We start from the raw sequence: 15,050 nt of genomic DNA on the forward strand, positions 1-15,050 counted from the left end.
TAACCTGCTCACGGACGCTCAGGTTGAGTTCTGGCAGGGCCATTCAGCTCCTGATCTCATTGCAGCATTGATTCAAACATGGGCAAAAGAGGAGAAGTGAGGTGAGTGTCTGTGCTTGACATCCAGTCAACATTTGACTGAGTATGGCAACCAAGGGGCCCCAGCAAAACTGGAATCAACAGGAATCGGGGGGGGAAATCCCGCTGCCTGTTGGAGTCTTACCTGGAACAAATGAAGATAGTTGTGGTAGTTGGACATCAATCATCTCAGCACCAGGACATCACTGCAGGTGTTCCTCAGCGTGATGTCCTAGGCCCAACCATATTCAGTTGCTTCATCAATGACCTTTCTTCCATCATAAGGTCAGAAGTGGGTGGTTCGGTACGATTCGTAACTCCTCAGATACTGAAGCAGTCCATATTCAAATGCAGCAAAACCTGGACAATATCCAGGCTTGGGCCGTCAAGTGGCAAGTAACATTTGTGCCATGTGCTACACAAGTGCCTGGCAATGACCTCCAACAAGAGTGGATCTAATCAACCCCCCTTGACATTCAGTGGCAGAAAGTGCTGAATCCGCCACTATCACCCGGCGGCATGGAGAGACAGTGGTTAGCACTGCTGCCTCACAGCTCCAGGCACCCAGGTTCGATTCCGGCCTCGGGTGACACATTCTCCCTATGTTTGCATGGATTTCCTCTGGGTGTACTGGTTTCCTCCCACAGTCCAAAGAAGTGCAGGTTAGGTGGATTGGCCATGCTAAATTGCCCCTTAGTGTCCAAGAGAATAGGTAGGGTTGCGGGGATAGGGTGGAGGCGTGGGCTTGAGTAGGGTGCTCTTTCAAGGGACCAGTGCAAACTCAATGGGCCGAAGGGCCTCCTGCACTGTAGGGATTCTATGATTCTATCAACATTGTGGGGGTTACCATTGACCAGAAACTGAACTGGACTAGTCGTATAAATACTGTGGCTACAAGAGCAGAGCAAATGCTAGTAACTGCGCAACAAGTAACTCAACTTGTTAGAAATGGAGAAAATTAAGATTTTTAAAAATGAAATTGGGATAAAATGAGGGCAGTAATCTGAAGGGATTTTGATATGATACTTAGCATTCTAGTGAGAAAAGAAAGCATTTATCAATGTGACTAGGAGAAAACAATGGGATGTAGAAAAAGTAACTTTAAAATGGAGAAATAAGGGAATTGGCACTTGCATTGTTGCTAATTTGCAATTGTCTCTTAATTTGGCTCTGTTTAATTCAAGAGTCGCCAGGTATCTTTCGATACCGCCACAAGGTTCAAAACTGAATCTTGATCAAAGACTCGATATACCAGTTAGTAAGTTCAAAAGCAATGTTCATTTATTTACACACAGTCAAATCTACTCATGCATAAAACTCTACAACCTTCACTAGCACTAAAAGCCTTCGGGTGCTCACTCAGTCAGAGGAACAATGGCCGTTGCTCGGTTCTGAGGCTGCTGGGTTGAGCTGTTTACAGGATAGCAACTAGGAGCGTCTATCTCGTAGCGTGCGTTGACTTGGAACTTACTTGGTCTGGCGTAGCTTTGGCAGGTCTCAATAAGAGACCTTGGCTGAGAGCCAAGGCCAAGAGAGTGATTCTCTGTTGGGGAATCCTTTTTATACTCAAAAGGGCTTCGCACGTTTTTGAACGGGCCTTGAACTTGGCCCCAATTAATTGGGCCGATTCCCAATCGTCCTTATCGATTTTCCTCCAATAGAGGGTTGGGTTTCCTGGTTACTAGGCGTGTCCTAGATGGCCGTTGGTCTGCTTTGTTTTAGTCTCCTCTGGCGCCGGGCGGGTGTCTGTCTTAGCATTGTTTACCTAAATGTTGCCTTTTGTTCCCGGGGATGGCTCATTAGTATGTATATGGTTCTGCAGTACCGGTCTTGTCTGAGAGCTACAGCTGTAATCAACAGGCAGACCTTGCACCTGCTTGCTTTTTCGGTATTGTCCAATTTTCCCTGCATTCTTTGCAAAGTGTCCATTTTGTAATCGGGACGTGGCCATCCCAGATGGCTACAGTATCCTAAACGCCAGTTCCACAGGGTGGGTAACACTAACAGGGGAAGAATTACATATCCATAGCACAATAAGTCGAGAAAGGGCCATAGTAGAGGCAACTCCCTTCACAGCCACACCCAGCTTCAGAGAACTGTCTCCCCTGAAAACCAAGTTATAGCTAAAAGGGCAGACAGTTAAAGCTCAAACCTCTAATCAAGAAGATTATAGCAGTGATGTTATCTACAAGATCACCAAGGTTCCTTTGGCAGCACCTTCCAAACCCATGACTACTATCAACTAGAAGGACAAGAGCAGCAGATATCTGGGGACACCACCACTTGGAAGTTCCCCTCCAAGTCACTCACCATCCTGACTTGGAAATATATCGCCATTCCTTCACTGTCACTGGGTCAAAATTCTAGAAATCTCTCCCGAATAGCACTGTGTACCTATACCTCAGGGACTGTAACTCACCACCTCCTTCTCAAGGACATCTAAGGATGGGTAATAAATGCTGCTCTGGCCAGCAACACCCACATTCCCTAAATTAATTTAAACAAAGTCAATCTACTTGGGCCAACCCATTTCCTAGAACCAGATCCACCAGTGCCTGCCCTCTCTTTGGACCGGGAACCTACTGCAAACATAATCCTGTTGTCTTACATTATTTTCTGACTGAGAACTAGTAAATGTGAAGACTCCAATTGATTTGGCAGTCTTCAGTAAATTCAGCTAATAATTTCCTCATGCTGTTTGCTATGGCTTGTTTAAATTTTTGTACCTCAAGAATTGACTGACCTATGATTCATTAAACAAATAATCACAGGTTATGTCCAGAGGTATGTTGATTTCTTCCTTAAGCCTACAGTCTGAAAATCATTTTGAACCATGACAGCAAATGTTATACAAATTATGCTGGGACAATTTTTAAAAAAATACCAGCTAGCTGGATTGATGTGTTTGTGCAAATCACAGAGTGCTATTTTATATCTATGGCTAAAATGTTTGAAGTACAGAAGTAATATATTTTACACAATATGTTGATGAGTGTGCTGCCAGAGGAAACCCAACCATTTGTTCTTTAGTCTGCCCGCCTAAAATTGGAGAGTTTCAGCAATCTCGCCTGTATATATTTTAGCTCTTAGTTTGTGTGATGTATTGGCAATGATGCACTTTATGGTGAATATTTTAATGATCTGTTATTGAGACTCTTCCCCACTTTCAAATAGTCTTTGTTTTCAAGATTAATACCTTTTACAATTTGGCTCCCATCCATTTTGTCAGGGAATTGTATGAAAGTAAGATGGATTGAACAACTCAGCCATAAGTCTGGTAGGGTTATCCAATAGCTGCTACAGCTCTTGTCTGTTGCCTAGTTCCAAATTCCATATTTGTAACAGGAAATAGTATGTAATGTGCTGTTAGGGATCTATAAATGCATGGGGGCAAAGGTTAGATTGAAACTGTCGCAAGTTGTTTGTCTCACCAGGATGTAACCTGAAGCATTAACATAGAATTACCTACTATTGCAAGTACATTTTTGATTTAAAAGCTCTATATACCGTCTCTCGTTCTTAGCAGGAATCTGCATGAGTGGACAGCCTTCGAGAGCTCATTCTCTATCCCATATTTAGAGATGAGCTGCAAGGTAAAATAATGCAATACGTGGGTTAAAGAGAACCACCTTTTGATATTTATTTCTGGTTTGTCCTTTAAATCATCTGTTCATGACCCCAAATTGTGCATTTGACAATATTAAACTAATGCACTGCCATGAATTGGCTGGTTTCCAGAGCTGATTACGACTTTGCTATGCTGCTGTTTCTATCTTGGGTGGTAAATTGTTTAATTACTTCCTGCACTTGTCCGTGATAATTTGGGTGAAATGCACCTTCACCGCACCTCACTCCACCCCTCCCAACCCCTTCACCACGCACACAATTGAGCTACTGCAAAATACTAAGAATTTAAAACGTCAATAGAGGTGAGACAACTCCAGATTAAAAATCTTTCAAAAAATAATGGATATTGTGTGTTTATTAAAAGCTGCAGTTTTCTTTTGTGTTCTCAATTCATAGCTAAGTTGTAAAATTGTTGAACTCATGGGTCATTCACCATTTCCAATGACTGAAAATAGTGCAGAATAGAGAGGGAAAGAAGAAAAGGTTTTAAAGAATCATTCGTGTCATGGGGAGAAAAGACACCTGGAAGAACCAAATGTCAGACAACATGAATGATGTTTGTGTTATGCGTTGCACACACATAGACCAGCATTTAAAAAATTGTTTCCGTGAATCTTTCTGCTTTTAAATTAGACCAATCTAAATATGATTTCTTCAATTAAATTGCAATGATGCGTTGGTAAACCCAGTGAAATGCACAGTTGAAACTTTATTTTAGGACTGTTGAATAGTATATTTGTTCTACTTGAAATATATTTTATATAAATATTGAAGATTCATGTTTTCACAATCCAATTTAAAGAGATCCCTAAACTGAATTAACTGCATTAAATTGTAGAGGACTATTGTAGCTGGTAAATGAGAGCGGCTGTGTATTGCTGGATCGTTCTATGATGTTAGGAGTTGCTTTCAGCCCTGCAGTTGTTGTTGGTCTCTGTCTAGCTGCTTCATAAGTGAGACATCATGTGATCATCACCCCATGTCTGAAGCTGTCGTAGTGAGTGTTGCAAATCATAGATGAGCTAGTGTATTTCATTACTGTTGGGTCCCTAAGGCTTTCAAAGTGCAAATGCCCTGTAGAATGATGCAAATTACAGCACTGGAATGATTAATAAATGCTATCTCGAAACAGCGTGACATGTATTTCCACAGCTATTGTCTCCTTGGCTTATTACAGGCTGTCTCAATCTAGAATTTATTTTGAGAAATCATTTCATATATGCAAACCAGCTCCTAATGTGCCACTCAGACTAAATCCTTTTGCTCTCTCTAGAAACATTATTTGGGGGGTCGATGTACCAATATTTATTGCACACCGGTGCATTACTTATAGTACAAGGAGGACCTAGAAATAAAATTATCCTGGAACTGGTTTATAGAAATTTTTTTAAATTGTTTGTTAGCAATATTCTACAAAACCTCACCTTCAAAGTTATATCATTTAGATGTAGTTTCATGGACACAGATAACTTTCTAGTCTTTTGGCCGTGCCCATTGTCTAAACCACAAATAGGTAGCCTGTTTGACCACTGCAGGCATACTTTATATTTGCAGGTGCACATTTTTACGATTGAATTGCTATGTAGTGATAAAGACTGTAATCCTGGTTGTTTCTACCCCTCCTTCCTCCATCCCAGGTCACTGAGTCAAATTTTCATACTTGTAAGCTTTTGCCTTAGTTGAGACAAGCTAGCTCATTGCAAGCTCTGGATCGATTCTGAGACCTACCGGTCTAAGTGGCTCAGTACCACACGCTGCATTTAATTTATCCTTTGAGACATTGTATTTGCACTAATATCGATGAGAGATGAAACATAGCACATAGCAACATAGAAAATAGAACCAGGAGTAGGCCATTCGACCCTTTAAGCCTGCTCTACCATTCTACCATGTCTGATCTATCTCGGGGTTTTTCCAAACTGGGGGTCGCGACCCGTGGGTGGGTCACGGGTGGGTGTCGGGAGGGTTGCGGAGTGATTGGTCACGGCGTTCCGGATTGTGGGAGAAGCATCCAACAGCTGTGACTGGCTTTTAAGAATCCTGGCCGCAACCGGCTCTTAAGTTGAGAATGCCAGCCGTCACCAGCCTTTGAATGCAAACAATGCAGTCTTCCCGCCAGAAGCGGCAGCAGAGAGCAGGTCATCCTCCCGGCAACGACACATAAGTCACACACCCTGTACATCCATGCTTTTGGTGCAAAATCACGGAGCAGAGATCCTCCATTTTCTAGCTGCAAGCAAGGACTGTGAAGAATTGATGATGGATCATTTTGTTATAAGGAAGAGAAGGCTAGAGACTCAAACAGGCTGGGATCGCTCAAGTGAATCTGCCGGAGAGAACTGCACAGGAGAGTCCACAGCAGGATAAAGCAGTGCTCGTGTGAGCTGTATACAGAGCTCCAGGGCCTCTGCTGAACAGCCTACTAAGAAGAAACTTGAATCGAGAACAAAGCAGTGTAAAGATTTTTTGAGGTATGGCTTTGTTAATTTGTGCCCATGCAAATCAGGATGGAAAGCCCATGTATGTTATATGCAGGGAAGTATTGGCAAATGCTAACTATGTCTTGCCTTTCAATTCTAAATGAACTAAACCTCAAATTACAAGGGAAGGATGATGATTGTTTTCGGCATTGTGATAAATAGATGCTTTTCAAAAGTCATTGAAAGTTTGGCAAATGTGAGTACAAAGCTGAAACTACTGCATATTCCCCACACTGCTACGACATATCGAAGAAAACGGTGTTCGTAAAGGAACTGTCAATAGACTGGCAAGCCTTATTCAGTCATATCTGGCTGTGCTGATCAACAGTTTTTGTCACTACTTTCCAGAGAAGTTTCAGAGTTTGAAAAAGAGGTGGGTGAGTTTGAGACCCCAGAGTCATTTATCAACTTACAGCTGACTCCAAATGAAGAGACTGAACTTCAGCACCTCACCTGTGACAGCACACTAGAAACACCACAAGTCCATGAGGCTGGTAGCATTCTGGAGGAGTGCCTCTGAGGAGTACCCAGTGCTGAGTTAAACAAGCATTTTGTTTCTATTGCCCTTCATAACGACCCACATGTGCGAGGTTAGATTTTCCGCCCTCGCAAAGATGATGACGGCACAAAGGAACCGGCTGAAGTCGGCATTTGATATGCGTCTTGTCCTCTCCTCCTGTGAACCTGATTGGAGTGAGATCGTGAGGACCAAACAGGCTCACCTGTTGCATTAAAGGTAAGCGAAAATGGTGTGCCGCTAAGGGCAGTCAGTTGGTAAAAGTGGGTCCCGGGAAAAAATGTTTGAAAAACACTGAACTATCTCAATACCTTCATCTTTAGTCATTTGATTTTGGCCTCCACAGCCTCCTGTGGTAGAGAATCCCACAGATTCACCAGCCTCTGAGTGACAATGTTCCTCCTCATCTCAGTTCTCAATGGCCTACCCCGTATCCTGAAACTGTGATTCCTTGTTCTAGATGCCCCCCACTCTACCCCCACGCGTCACTACTAATTACTGCTTGCCACTTCGAAAAAGACCTATTTATTTCTACTCTCCATTTCCTGTATGCTAACCAATTCTCAATCTATGCCAATATATTGCCTCCATACCCATGCGCTTTAATTTTGCACAATAACCTCTTGTATGGGAGTTTATCAAAAGCTATCTGAAAATCCAAATACACCACATCCAACCGTTCAACTTTATCTATTCTACTAGTTAAGTCCTCAAAACCCCAGTAGGTTTGTCATAAATTTATGTTTGTCTAATCCTGTTGATATTTTCTAAGTGTCCTGTTATAGCATCCTTTATAATAGACTCAAGCATTTTCCCTACTGCGCTGTTAGGCTAACTGGTCTGTAATTCCCTGTTTTCTCCCTCTCCCATTTTTTAAATAGTGGGGTTACATTGTTACCGACCAATCTACCGGGACTGTTCCAGAATTTTTACAGAATTTTGGAAGCTGACAACCAATGCATCCACTATTTCCATGGCCCCAATCTTAGTACCTTGAGATGTAGATTGTCAAGCCCTGGGGGATTTATTGGCTTTCCACTAATTTCTCCAGCACTTTTTTCTGATAATACTAATTTCCCTCAATTCCTTCTTCTCACTAGACCTTTGATTACTTAGCATTTCTGGGAAGTTATTTGTGTCTTCTACCATGACGACAGAACTAAAGTAGTTGTTTAATTGCTCTGCCATTTTGTTGTTCCCTATTATAAATTCTCCTGTTTTTGAATGTAAGGGACCTACATCTTTCTTCACTAATCTTTTTCCATTTATATACTTATAGAAGCTTTTACAGTCCACTTTTATGTTACTTGCAAGTTTGCTCTCAAACTCTATTTTCCCCTCTGAATCAATCCCTTTGCCCTCCTTTGCTGAGTACTGAACTTTTCCTAATGCTCAGGCTTGCCACCTTTTCTGGCAAATTTATATGACTCCTCTTTGAATCTAATACTATCCTTTAAATTTATTTTGTAACCCATGGTCGGGTCACCTTTCTTGTGTTTTTGCTCCAGAAAGGAATATATATAACTGTTACAATGCACATTCGTTCTTTAAATATTAGCCGTTGCTTATCCACTGTCATGCTTTTAATGAAGTTCCCCAATCTATTTTAGCTAATTCATGCCTCATAACTTTTGTAGTTTCCTTTATTTAGATTTGGGACCCTGACATCCGGTGACAGCATGTTAGGAGGAGGTCGTGTATTAGGTAGCTCTCGCCAGGGTACTCATTTTTGTGGCCCTTCGTGTCTCAGAGGCTTTGCATCGAGCCTCAGCAGGAAGGTGGGGGCAGTTGGTGAGGCAGTCAGGGCTGCCCCGATCACGACAGATATGCTAACGGAGGTAGTGTCCATCGAGTTCAAAAAGCAGTTTGAGAAGATATTGAGAGGCAGTGCAGGGTGATGCTCAACACTCTGCGTAAGTCGATTGAGGAGGTGCTGGGTTCGTTCGTTAGACGTTGGAGATGGAGGCTGTAAAGGAACATGGTGAAGTGTTGAAAGAGATGGAGGAGGCTTTGACCAAATCGCCTCTTTGGAGGCTGAGGTTACAGTGGTGGCAGAAAAGAACAAAAATTGGAGGGCAAAGTTAAGGCAGATGTTCGGTAAGATGGTGGGGGAGGGTGCTCTGGCATTCCCTCCAGAGTTGGATAGAGCCCATCGAACACTCCGGCAGCAGCCTCGGGCAAACATGCCACCACGAGAGGTGATAACCAGATTCCACAGCTTCCAGGACAAGGAGCAGGTCTTGAAGTAGGCCAAGGAGAATCGTGACTTGAAATTGGAAGGAAGCCATGTTAGAATATATCAGAGTACGTCGATGCGAAGCTGGCGAAGAAGCCTTTAATTTTTTTTTTCTCTTTTTAAATAAATTTAGTGTACTCAATTAATTTTTTCCAATTAAGGGGCAATTTAACATAGCCAATCCACCTAGCCTGCACATCTTTTGGTTGTGGTGGTGAAACCCACGCAAACATGGGGAGAATGTGTGCAAACTCCACACGGACAGTGACCCAGAGCCGGGATCGAACCTGGGACCTCGGTGCCATGAGGCAGCAGTGCTAACCACTGCACCACCGTACTGCCCACCCGGCCGGCCTTTCATAAGGCCAAAGCGGTTTTATACAAGAATGGAGTGAGGGTTGGAGTGATGTACCCTGCGAGGCTACATGTTAACCTCTGGTAAAAGGACCATTACTTTGGAGGAGGCAGAAGCGTTTGTTTCAGAGCATGGACTGGGGTTGAGTTAAACGGGTCCTGTGTGGACATGTATGGTTGTTTACAGGATGGGGTTTTGGGGTATTTTGTATGTAATTGTTGTTATTTCGCTGCTTTCTGGGGGTTGGGATGGGGTTGTTTTATACAAGTTGTACAGTGGGGGGATGAGAGGGTAACTGTTTTGTGCGGTATTGTTTGAGGCAATATTTCTCATGTTTGGAAATATATCGCTCCCCATGGGCATGTATTTTTGGAAGGGGTGCTGAGATTTTTTTGTCATATTTTGGTAGCCGGGACTGGTCGGGGCACTTCTTTTCGGCCCTGGGGAGGGACTATCTCGCTGGCATTGTAGATTTAGCTGGTGAACGGGAGCGAGGTGGAGGGAGGGGCTGTGGCCTATAGGACCAGTTTTAGTAGTTTGTTGAGCCTAGTGCTTTTGTTTGGTTAGGGGGTTGGGTTGGTTAGGGTAGTACTGGTCTCTGGAATAAGATCAATATGGATGTTTGGGTGGGGTTTGATTCAGGGGAGGGGGTTATTTTTCAGACACTGACCATGGGGTTGTATTTGTTTTATTCTGTGGGCTGGTTTGGTGGCCATCTTGGGTGGGCCTTAAGCCTCCATGGATAGGCATTTGAGAATCCTTTGCGGTGGAAATGGCTGACTGAGTGTTAAGTGGGGGGTTGGGAGACCCCAATTCGGTTGATCACCTGGAATGGAAGGGATTGTGAGGTGCAATAAAATGGCCAAGAGTTTTCTCTCACCGAAAGAGTCTGAGGGCTGATGTGGTGTTTTCGCAGGACACTCATCTGTGGGTGAGGGATCAGGCCAGGTTGCGGAAAGAGTGGGTGAGCCAGGCTTTTCACTTGAGCTTTGATAGTAGGGCTCAGTGTTGGGGAGGGGGGGGGGGGGGGGGCAATTTTAATAACCAAGCAGGTTCACTTTTTGATGGACAAGCTGGTGACAGACACGTATGATAGGCACGTGATGGTTACAGGGTTATTGGCATTAGGTGAGTGGTATTAGTGAACATATATGCTACAGCATTTATTCAGGAGCTGTTGCTTGCCATTCTGGATTTGGATACACACCAACTGATTTTTTTTTTTGTGGGGGGGGGGGGAGTTGAATTACTTGTTAGATGGACTGTTCGTTGGCGCTCTTGGGGGTGGTGAAGACGCTGTTGGCGTTTGTGGAGCAGTTGGGCGGTTCTGGAGTCAAGTCCCATTCAGCGCTCAACATGGAGTTTGAATGTAGGATTATTGGTGGACGTAGGGTTTTTTGGGCGCATGTCCAAGACCATTGGTGAGGATGTGGAATTCAATAACAATGGTTCGGTCTTGCCCTCCATGCTTTGGGAGGCCTTGAAGGTGGTGATTAGAGTAGCAATTATATTGTACAAGGTGCATATGGAGAGGGAGGAAAGGGCGGAACGGCAGAGGTTGGTCGATGAGATCTTGGGAAGTGGGGCACGGATACTTGTGCAATCCTACCTTGAAGCTTCTGATGAGCAGGAAAATGCTACAGACACAGTTTGATCTGTTGGCAGTGAGACAGTTGCGGCGGTTGAGGGGGACTTGTATGAGTATGGGGTGAAGGCCAGCCGTTTGTTAGCTCGTCAGCTGAGGTAGCAGGCGGCTTCCCGATAGATTATTCAGGTTGGACATTCGAGTGGGAGTTTGGTTTCCATTCAGAGATAGTTAGCGCAGCCTTTGAGGCTTTTTATAAGAATCCTTATAAATCGGAGCCCTCTGTAGGGGGATGGACATGTCGACTTTTTTAGGCAGATTGGAACTTCCAGTGGTAGGGGATGAGAGATAAGAGTTGGAGGCCCCATAGTTCCTGAGGAGCTTTTGACTAGTTTTGAGTAGATGCAGATGGGTAAAGCACCTGGGCCTGATGGGTTTCCAGTCGAATTTTATGAGATGTTTGCAGATCAGTTTGTTCTGTTGTTGATAGACATGTTCAACCACTCTCTGTCCCTGGGGTCCTTGTGTGCTACACTCTTGCAAGCCTCCATTTCACTACTGTTGAAAAAGGATAAGGAGGGCAGCACGGTGGCACAGTGGGTTAGCCCTGCTGCCTCACGGCACCGAGGTCCCAGGTTCGATCCCGGCTCTGGGTCAGTGTCCATGTGGAGTTTGCACATTCTCCCCATGTTTGCATGGGTTTCGCCCCCACAACCCAAAAGATGTGCAGGGTAGGTAGATTGACCATGCTAAATTGCCCCTTTAATTGGAAAAAATGAATTGGGTACTCTAAATTTATTAAGGAAAAAAAAAGAAAAAGGATAAGGACCCAATGGAGTGTGGGTTATACCGGCCTATCTCGCTACAACATGTGAATACCAAGATACTGGCTAAGGTATTGGCGGTAAAGCTGGAATCTTGTCTTCCCGAGGTGATTGTGGAGGGTCAGACAGGTTTTGTCAAGGAATGGTGATTGTCAGCCAACATCCAGAGGCTGTTGAACTGTTTCTCTCCCTGTCTGAGGAGCTTGCGCTCGAGGCGATAGTGTCTTAGATGCTGAGAAGGCATTTGAAAGGATGGGGTGGAGATGCCTGGAGAAGTTTGGTCTTGGGTCAAAATTGATTTCATGGGTACGGTTGTTATATGGGGCCCCCTTGGCTAGCATTCACGCTAATATCTTGAGTTTGGGGTACTTTCATTTGAAAAGGGGGACCAGACACGAGTGGCCGATGTCTCCCCTCTTATTTGCGTTAGCGATTGAGCCATTGCGTTGAGGGCTTCAGGTAAGTGGAAGGGTATAAGGAGGGGAGGGATGGAGCACAAGGTATCCCTATATACTGATGATTTTTTGCTTCATGTCACGCATCCGGTCCCCACTATGGGTGGCTATTGAGGAACTTTGGTTCATTTTCAGGCTACAGAGTGAATGTTTTCTGGTTAACCCCTTGGGGAGGGGAGCCAACTTGGGGGTGTTGCCTTTTCATTTGGCCAGCTCTAGCTTCACGTATTTGAGAATCCGGGTGGCCCACGATTGGGCCCAGTTGCATAAATTGAATTTTGCAAGACTGGTGGACAAGGTTAAATCCAATCTGCAAAAATTGGACAATCTTCCTTTGTCCCTGGTGGGCAGAGTCCAATCTGCCAAAATTAATATTCTTCCTAGATTTTTGTTTTGATTTCAATGTCTTCCTATCATTCTCCCTAAAGCTTTATTTGGGAGCGTCAGTAGATTGATTTCATCTTTTACATCTGCAGGCAAGACTCCAAGTGGTTCTTCAAAGGGATAGGCAATTGGGGCGGCCTAGCATTATCAAATTTGCTTCATTATTATAATTGGGTGGCCAATGTTGAGAAGGTGCTGGGGTGGTGCAGTGACCGAGATTCTGTATGGGAGCAGATGGAGGCGAGATCATGTGGAGGGGTCAAGCTTGCTTGGGTGCGTGGGGACTGCCGTGCTTCCGTGTTTTCACGGTACACCCAGTGGTCATAGCTACTTTGAGGATATGGGGACAATTCAGGCAGCATTCTAAGCTTGGAGCCATGTCGAGGCTAGTCCCTATCTATGCCAATCATTTATTTGAGCCATCGAGATTGGATGCAATGTTTGGGGTGTGAGAAGAGAAGGGGCTGGAGAGGTTCGGGGATCTATTTATAGAGAGACGGTTTGCCAGCTTGGAGGAATTGATGGCGAAGCTGGAGCTGGGAGGGACAAATTTGTTCAGGTGCCTCCAGATAAGGAATTCTGTGCATGTGGCCTTCCCAGCATTTCCTGAGGCGGGCATCTCTGTTGGAAAGGATAATTTTGCTGGCGGGGTTGGAAGATGTCTGGCATTTATGGGCGAGTTGTGTTTGAGGACTCCGGTTTGGCGGATGGAGTGAAGATGGTGTGGGAGAGAGAGCTGGGGCTTATGTAGATGATGAGGCCCTTCGCAGGATGAACTCTACGCCTTCATGTGCATGGCTTGGTGGTGCACAGGGCGCACCTGACCAGAACTAGGTTGTGGTTTTTTTCCCTGAGGTACAAGACTGGTGCGAGCGATGTTCCGGGGGGCTGACCAATCATACACACATGTTCTGGTCTTGCCCCAAATTGGTAAGCTTTTGGGTCGTCTTCTTCAACGCCATGTCAGCAATTCTGAATATTGAGTTGGAGCTTTGTCCTTTATTAATAATAATAATATTTATTATTGTCACAAGTAGGTTTCCATTAACACTGTAATGAAGTTACTGTAAAAATCCCCTCGTCTCCACACTCCGGCGCCTGTTCGGGTACACTGAGGGCGAATTCAGAATGTCCAAATTACCTAACAGCACGTCTTTAGGGACCTGTGTGAGGAAACCGGAGCACCCGGAGGCAACCCACGCAGACACGGGGAGAACGTGTAGATTCCACACACACACTGACCCAACCCAGGAATCAAACCTGCGACCCTGGTGCTGTGCTAACCACTGTGCTACCATGCCTCCCATTTCGTGATAATTTCTGGGGTATCGGACCTGCCAAGGCTGCAGATGGGAGTGTAGACAGATGTCCTTGCCTTCGCATTGCTGATTGCCTGGAGGCGAGTTCTGCTGGGGTTGAGTTTCCTCAGGAAACTAAGGAAATTTGGCATGTCCACATTAACCCTTAACAACTTTTACAGATGCACCATAGAAAATATCCTATCGGGCTGCATCACAGCCTGGTATGGCAACTGCTCGACCCAGGACCGCAAGAAACTTCAGAGAGTCGTGAACACCGCCCAGTCCATCGCACGAACCTGCCTCCCATCCATTTACTCCATCTACACCTCCCGCTGCCTGGGGAAAGCGGGCAGCATGATCAAAGATCCCTCCCACCCGGCTTACTCACTCTTCCAACTTCTTCCATCGGGCAGGAGATACAGAAGTCTGAGAACACGCACGAACAGACTCAAAAACAACTTCTTCCCCACTGTCACCAGACTCCTAAATGACCCTCTTATGGACTGACCTCATTAACACTACACCCTGTATGCTTCATCCGATGCCAGTGCTTATGTAGTTGCATTATATATGTTGTGTTGCCCTATTATGTATTTTCTTTTATTCCCTTTTCTTCTCATGTACTTAATGATCTGTTGAGCTGCTCGCAGAAAAATACTTTTCACTGTACCTCGGTACACGTGACAATAAACAAATCCAATCCAATCCAATCTAATCCCTTCTTCGCGCAGCATCTCGGTATGGTTGGGGGACCTAATGGAATTCTTGTAGCTGGAGAAAGTCAAGTACACCGTCAGGGAATCAGTTGAAGGATTCTACCAGAGATGGCAGCCATTCATTATCCAGAATTAATCACCATCAGTCGCTGGGCTGGTGGGGGGATGTATTGTTTTTAGCGCGGTTTGTTGTAGTTTTTTATCTTGGTGGATGGGTGGGTATTTGGTGGGGGTTTTTGCTATGTACGTTTTGCATGCCATCTACTATGGGGAATGTGAGTTTTGATGTAAACTCTATTGTAAAAATGGAAAGCTTCATTAAAATTATTTAAAAAGAAAGACTTTAGGACCCTAGTTTCAGAATGGACTTTCAACTTTCCATCCTAATGAAGAATTCCATCATGTTATGGTCACTGTTCCTTAATGGACCACGCACAACAAGATTATTAATTAACCCCTTCTCATTGCATAATATCAACTCTAGGATGTTCCC

General features: G+C 44.6%; 1 protein-coding gene across 3 annotated transcripts in view; it reads left to right on the forward strand.

The window, feature by feature from the left end:
• The window catches only part of dhrs11a (dehydrogenase/reductase 11a), a 101,284-nt gene that overhangs the window by 47,916 nt on the left and 38,318 nt on the right, over positions 1–15,050 (forward strand). The window lies entirely within an intron of this gene.

The sequence above is a fragment of the Scyliorhinus torazame genome, chromosome 12 (assembly GCF_047496885.1).
Source record: "Scyliorhinus torazame isolate Kashiwa2021f chromosome 12, sScyTor2.1, whole genome shotgun sequence".
Classification (NCBI taxonomy): Eukaryota; Metazoa; Chordata; class Chondrichthyes; order Carcharhiniformes; family Scyliorhinidae; genus Scyliorhinus; species Scyliorhinus torazame.